Source organism: Sus scrofa, chromosome 7 (assembly GCF_054392235.1).
Source record: "Sus scrofa isolate SSC_HxYL_T2T_F1_AM1 chromosome 7, Sscrofa_HxYL_maternal_Yorkshire_Landrace_v2.0, whole genome shotgun sequence".
NCBI lineage: Eukaryota > Metazoa > Chordata > Mammalia > Artiodactyla > Suidae > Sus > Sus scrofa.
The window spans coordinates 43,935,057-43,941,296 of record NC_139389.1 but is presented as its reverse complement, the minus strand read 5'-3'; the positions used below and the strand labels follow the sequence as shown (position 1 = coordinate 43,941,296).

The 6,240-nt window shown below is 41.2% G+C and overlaps 1 pseudogene; it reads right to left on the bottom strand.

Annotated features, from left to right (window-relative positions):
• Window positions 1-1,718: 1,718 nt before the first annotated feature.
• Window positions 1,719-2,773, bottom strand: LOC146401538 (large ribosomal subunit protein eL42-like; annotated as a pseudogene).
• Window positions 2,774-6,240: the final 3,467 nt, after the last annotated feature.

Genomic DNA, 6,240 nt, shown 5'->3' with positions numbered 1-6,240 from the left:
GTTTAGGTATTTGAGAAGTGACACCAGGGGGGAGCAAGGCAGGGCAAAGGGGAACGCCAATACGAAGCTGCTCCTGGCAGATCATTGTTGTGGGTAATGGGGCTCAAATCCTCTGAACAACCAAGGGGAACTTGTTCCAGAGTTGTCCCAAGGGAGATAAGGAGGTTAGGGCATTTATCTACTGAGTCCCCCACTGGTTGAGTTATCCATGGAAAGGTTAACTCCCCTTCATTTCTCCATTACACTCGCTAAAGTTAGAAAAAGGTCTGTGGTGCAGGAGAAGGACGTCAGGCATAGACAACAGACACGGGTGCTTGAGCAATAGCAGGCAGCCTGTTAGACTGTCTACCCCATTTATAAGTGTGCTTCTATGCAAAGAGAAAATATGGGTTAGGTATCATCTATAGGAGCTTCCTGGTGGCCTAGCTGTTGAGGATTCAGTATTGTCACTGCTGTGATTCAGATTCCATCCCTGGCACGGGGAATTTCTGCATGCTGGGAGTGGGCGGGAAAAAAAAAAGTGTCCGCTACAATCAGTATTCCTAAACTCCTCCTGCTCTTTGCCAAACCTTGAACTTATTCATTCCCATCACCTATCTGACTTTACATGTTCATCAGTATATATTTGATTTATATATTTTATTCCTTTAAAAATAGTTATTATTATTATTATCATCTTGCCATTTTAGGGCCTCACCTGCAGCATGTGGAAGCTCCCAGACAAGGGGCTCGACTGGAGTGGTAGCCACCAGCTTACGCCGAGACCTATGCTGCAGCTTGTGGCAAGAGCAACACTGGACTCTTAACCTACTGAACAAGGCCAGGGATCGAACCCACATCCTCATGGTTACTAGTCAGGTTCTTAACCCACTGAGCCACAACAGGAACTCCTATGTTTTATTATTTTAAACAATGAATGATCACTTAGATTTATCTATATCTTTCTTTCCTTGCTCATCATTCCTTCTTGAGCCTCACTTCTTTCTTTTTGAATCACTTTCTTTCTTCCTTTAATGTTTTTTTTCACCATCTGAAATTTTTTGTTTCCTAGATTCAGACAATCAATTTGGATATTGAGATTGAAAAGCACCATGTTATAAAAATCTAATTCGTTCCTGAATTTCAGACAACAAATAGCAAGCATTTTCGCACAGAAGGATCTTTGTAGTTCAGCAAGGTTTTTTTTTTTTTTTCTTCTTCAGTGTTTATTAATGAGTTTAGTCTTTGCCTTTCGGAAAATGACTTTTATTTCCCCACTCCTGAATGATAGCTTGACTGGTTATAAAATTGTAGATTTATTATTTTCTCTCAGCACTTCAAAGATATCATTCAAGTGTCATTGATTAAAAGGCTGCTATCTGTCTACTTATTGCTCCACTTTGGTGATATGTCATTTTTTCTGTTTTTCTTTTTATTTTAACCTCAAGATTTTGTTATCTTCAGGAGTTCCCATTGTGGCTCAATGGTAAAGAACCCAGCTAGTATTGGATTCAATCCCTGACCCCACTCATTGGGTTAAGGATCCCCCATTGCCATCAGCTGTGTTGTAGGTTGAAGATGCAATTCAGATCCAGCATTACTGTGGCTGTGATGGATGTAGGCCGGCAGCTGTAGCTCCAATTCAACCCCTAGCCTGGGAACTTCCATGTGCATGTCTATGGCAACCCTCCCCCCCAAAAAAATATTTGTTATGTTCATAACAGAGCAAAAGATGATGCTTAGAACTGGATTACTTGGACCGTTCTCTTCTTAAATTCTCCAGTTCAAAATGTTTGCATCACTTAATAGCCAGAATTCTTAGATCTGCAGCCTCAGCACAATCTTTTTTGTAGTTTTAGCTTTCCCCCAGAAAATCAGTTTAGTCTGCCTACTGTAGCCACTCAGCTTCCTATCATAATGCCACTTTCTCTGGGCATGTGGATAATCCTTTTCCCTCTTGTACTGTGCCATTTTGCGGGGTTGGTGCTTGCCACTCTCTTACAGAAAGTTCTGCAGGTTTTTGGAGCATTCACCGTGTTTGCAGGAGCACTATGGGCACAAAAACTCTTTAAGATGTTCTCTCTGTCTTTGTCGTTCTTCTGTACTTCGCTGTGTCTCAGTCTGCATCTATTTTTATTTATGCCATTCAGGATTGTTGTAATCATAAAGCCAGTCCAAGAAAATAGATAAGCAAATTCTGCCTGCATTTCCCAGAAAACCTTGTGGCCCAAAGACATGGGGCAGGGAATGAAAATAGAGTTCAGCCAAACTGTAATGAGATGAGTGAAGCAAATCAGCTGCAATCTGGTTGGAGGTTGAAAAATTCAGATGATTGAATTAGGTCATCAAAATGGAAAGAGGTTACTGAAATTGTTGTGTGATTAATATAATTGGAAGAGGAGGTATCAACCCCACCTGAAGGCTATGCACTTGGGGGGCTCTTGTGATTTCGAGATTTTACTAAAACTGGACTCAGTATGTTAGTCAATGAGGCAGGAAGAACCACACCAGACGTAGGCAGTGTTAGGCTTGCCAAGGGAGGAACACACAAGGCCAAGTCAGAAAAGTGAGAGACATTTATTTATCTGAAATGGATGGGCTGAGCCTGAGATGGCATCAGCCATGACTGTGAGGAGTCATTCTCTTTATAAAGGGCTGGTGGTGGAAGGAACGTGATCAAACGATGTGCAGGGGAGGGATGTGACAGAGGAGTACGTGTCTCCTCTCCACATCTCATATCAGGATAAGTGTCACACCTGCCCTTCCAAGGGCAGGGACTGGCATAAGCAGGCATGGTAGTCAATCTTTGGTCAGTCATGTCCCACAAGCAACCTTCCATATGTCCTTGTCAATGTGGCTCAACCTAAACAGCCACATCCACCATCCCCTAGGAACCTATCAGGCAGCTACAGATCTAGCATCCCTGTACCAAATGCATCTGTTCAATAAACAACTCCAACTTGCCTCAGGGGACAATCATATTGTCATCATGAATTATCGGCTCAGGAATCTGAAGACACAGTAAAGCCCAGTGGGTCATGTCTCTTAACCCCAGAAAAACAAAATTATGAAGTATATCAAACCCATTACATTAATCGTTTTGTGATACAATCAAGATCATCACTGTGTTTGGTGCTTAACATACTTGTAAAATATAACTGAATTTGGCATATTCAAGTGTATGACAAATTGCCTGTGATTCCAAATTAAATGCTTGGTTCGAAGTTGAATGGTAGAAGTGATTTAGTTTATAATCAGTGGTTTATAAGGAGTTGCGAAAAGAACCTGCATTAAAGAGTTGTTTAATAACACGGGAAGGATTAGTTTATTGGGTCATAAGTTTGTAGAGTTTAGACATCCCAAGGTCTTAAAGAAAATTAAATTATATTAAATGTATAAATATTATTTTAAGTATTTAGAGGTAATTTGTCTATTCAATTCAAGTTTACTTAATGTTAATCAAAATTAAATTCCCTTCAGTAACCAGTCCAATTGATAATAAAATTTCTCTGAAATTGGCTTCTATTTTATACAAAATGTACTGGATTTAAAATAGTATAATAAAATTTATAAGATGAATTTAGGAGTTTAAGAAAAACTAGGTTTTTTGTTTTTTTGTTTTTTTCTTTTGTCTTTTTGCCTTTTTCTAGGGCCACTCCCGGGGCATATGGAGGTTCCCAGGCCAGGGGTCTAATCAGAGCTGTAGCCACTGGCCTATGCCAGAGCCACAGCAATGCGGGATCCGAGCCTCATCTGTGACCTACACCACAGCTCACAGCAATGCCGGATCCTTAACCCACTGAGCAAGGCCAGGGATCAAACCCACAAGCTCATGGTTCCTAGTCAGTTCACGATGGGAACTCCAATAAAAACAAGGTTTTTAAATTTATAATTCCAGTAAGTAAATTTTTAAAAACCAAACCCAAATAAGTGAAAATAACCTCTGGTGCAAAAGCTGCCCTTGGACATTAAAAATAAAAATTCTTAGAAACTGAATCTAAGCATTCATTTTTTTTTTAATCAGTGTAACCTCTTATTCTCTAATCTCATCTTCTGAAAGTCCTATTGAGTATAAACTGGACCTTTTTACTTTCATGCCTCTCTCTCTTCTTTTGGTCTTTTTAGGGCTGCACCTGTGGCATATGGAAGTTCCCAGGCTAGGGGTCAAATCAGAGCTACAGCTGCCAGCGTACACCACAGCCAGAGTAACACCAGATCCAAGCCATGTCTGCAACCTACACCACAGCTCACGGCAATGCTGGATCCTTAACCTGCTGAGTGAGGCCAGGGATCAAACCTGTGTCCTCATGGATACTAAGTCAGGTTTGTTGTCACTGAGACACAACAGGAGCTCCTCTTGCCTCTCTTTGTTTGTTTATCTATCCAGAATGCAACACAGAGGTACCATTATATATTTTTTATTTTATTTTATTTTTTTCAGGCTGCACCAGCAGCATATGGAAGTTCCCAGGCTAAGGGTGGAATCAGAGCTGTAGCCAAGCTATGTCTGTGACCTATACCACAGCTCATGGCAATGCTGGATCCTTAACCCACTGAGTTGAGGCCAAGGACTGAACCTGCATCCTCATGGATACTAGTCAGATTCATTGCCACTGAGCCGCAGCAGGAACTTCTAGAGGTATAATTTAAGTTATCCAATCCTCAGTTTTGTCTTCATCTGGATACAATATACTGTTTATGCACTGGGGGTATTTCTTAATTTCAATGACTCTACTTCTAATTTCACATCAGAATCTAACCTTGTTCACCTCCTCAGAGTCAAACTGCCTCCCTATTCTCCAAGTTCTTCCAGCTCAAGTGTGCAGGAACTCTGCTGCTTCTGCTGAGCTTCCAGGCTGGCTGGAGGCCTGGGATTGCCTTTCTTCACCTTCCACAGGCCAGGGTGTCTGCATCAAATTGCTCTTTTACTTCTAGACAGGGGATCTGGTTTCCTGGTGGCATCAAAGGATGAACAGTGCACCACAGAACAATGCACTCTCTGGAGTAGAATGTGAGCAATGGGAAATGGGAAAGGGAGGAAGCTGGGCAAATAAATTCTTCCAATCAGAGGTGGTGTTTGTTTCTTTGCAAAAACTTTCCAGAAAAGCCCTGGATGCTAGGCAAAATGCCTGTTAAGTGACCAGGTGTCCCTTCATGGCTTCTCAAACAGTGGCCAGCACTGTAATGCATCTATCACCTTGCTTTACGTCTTTCTTTGCCCCACTTCCCCTTTTCTTCCTTCCCTTCATCTCAACGGGCTTATCTCCAAATAAAGAATCAGCATCCTAATCCTTGCCTCAGGCTCTGCTTTCTAGAGCTTCTCAGATAGGAGAGTCTTTAAAACTTTTATTTGGTTCTTTGTGAGAACCTCAATCTTTCCTTGTGTTTTTAAAAATTCCATTCTTTGTCATTATTACTATATCTACCAGCCAGAGCATATAAATATGTTTACAATAACAGCCTTAAATTGTTGGAAAGCTAATTCTGCTCCTCATATTGCTAACGCTCACTCGTGGGGGGTTATTTCCTTGTTCTGGAATTTTGGATTGTGAGTTCATCTTCAGCAGGGCTGTGTCGACGAGAACCCTGAGCATCCTTAGCTGAGAGTGTGTCCCTCCAGAGAGGACTTGTATTCACTTTGTCACAGATATTATAAGCTTGGGACTCAGCCACAAAAGTGGTAGGAATGCCAAACTCTGCCTTCAGTGAGGGCAGGTGTCTTGGGGGACCTTTTCCCTTTATCCAGATATAAATAACAATGGACAAGCTTCCTTGATATTTCTCATTGCTATGGCTTGACTTGCAGTCCCCACCCTTTTTCTAAAATTCTTTGAAAATCCTCAGCTTTATGTTCAAAGGCTTCCTCCAGTTTCCTGGGGCCAGCTGCAAAGTGGACTCAATACTACTGCTCTGGTTTTTAGGTCCCTTTCTATTTTGCCCATAGGGTTTATATTTTTTATAAGCTCAGCTAGGTAGGTAGAAGACTATTTTCTATATTTAATCATATCTTATGGTATTTAATAATGGAAGGTTTGGGGATTATCTAACCTGCTATGACACTAGAAATGTAAGATCTGGTCTGTCTTTAATAGCTGAACTGGATTGAATTATCAGCATTTGTCAAGCTTGATTATAAGCACAGTCAACAAATTAACTCATTTATCCTTTCAATGACTCAGTGAGACAGAGGTGCTATTATGATCCTCACTATGTTAGTCCAGGCCCTCCAAGAAGCAGATGCCAAGACCAGAATGAATGGAA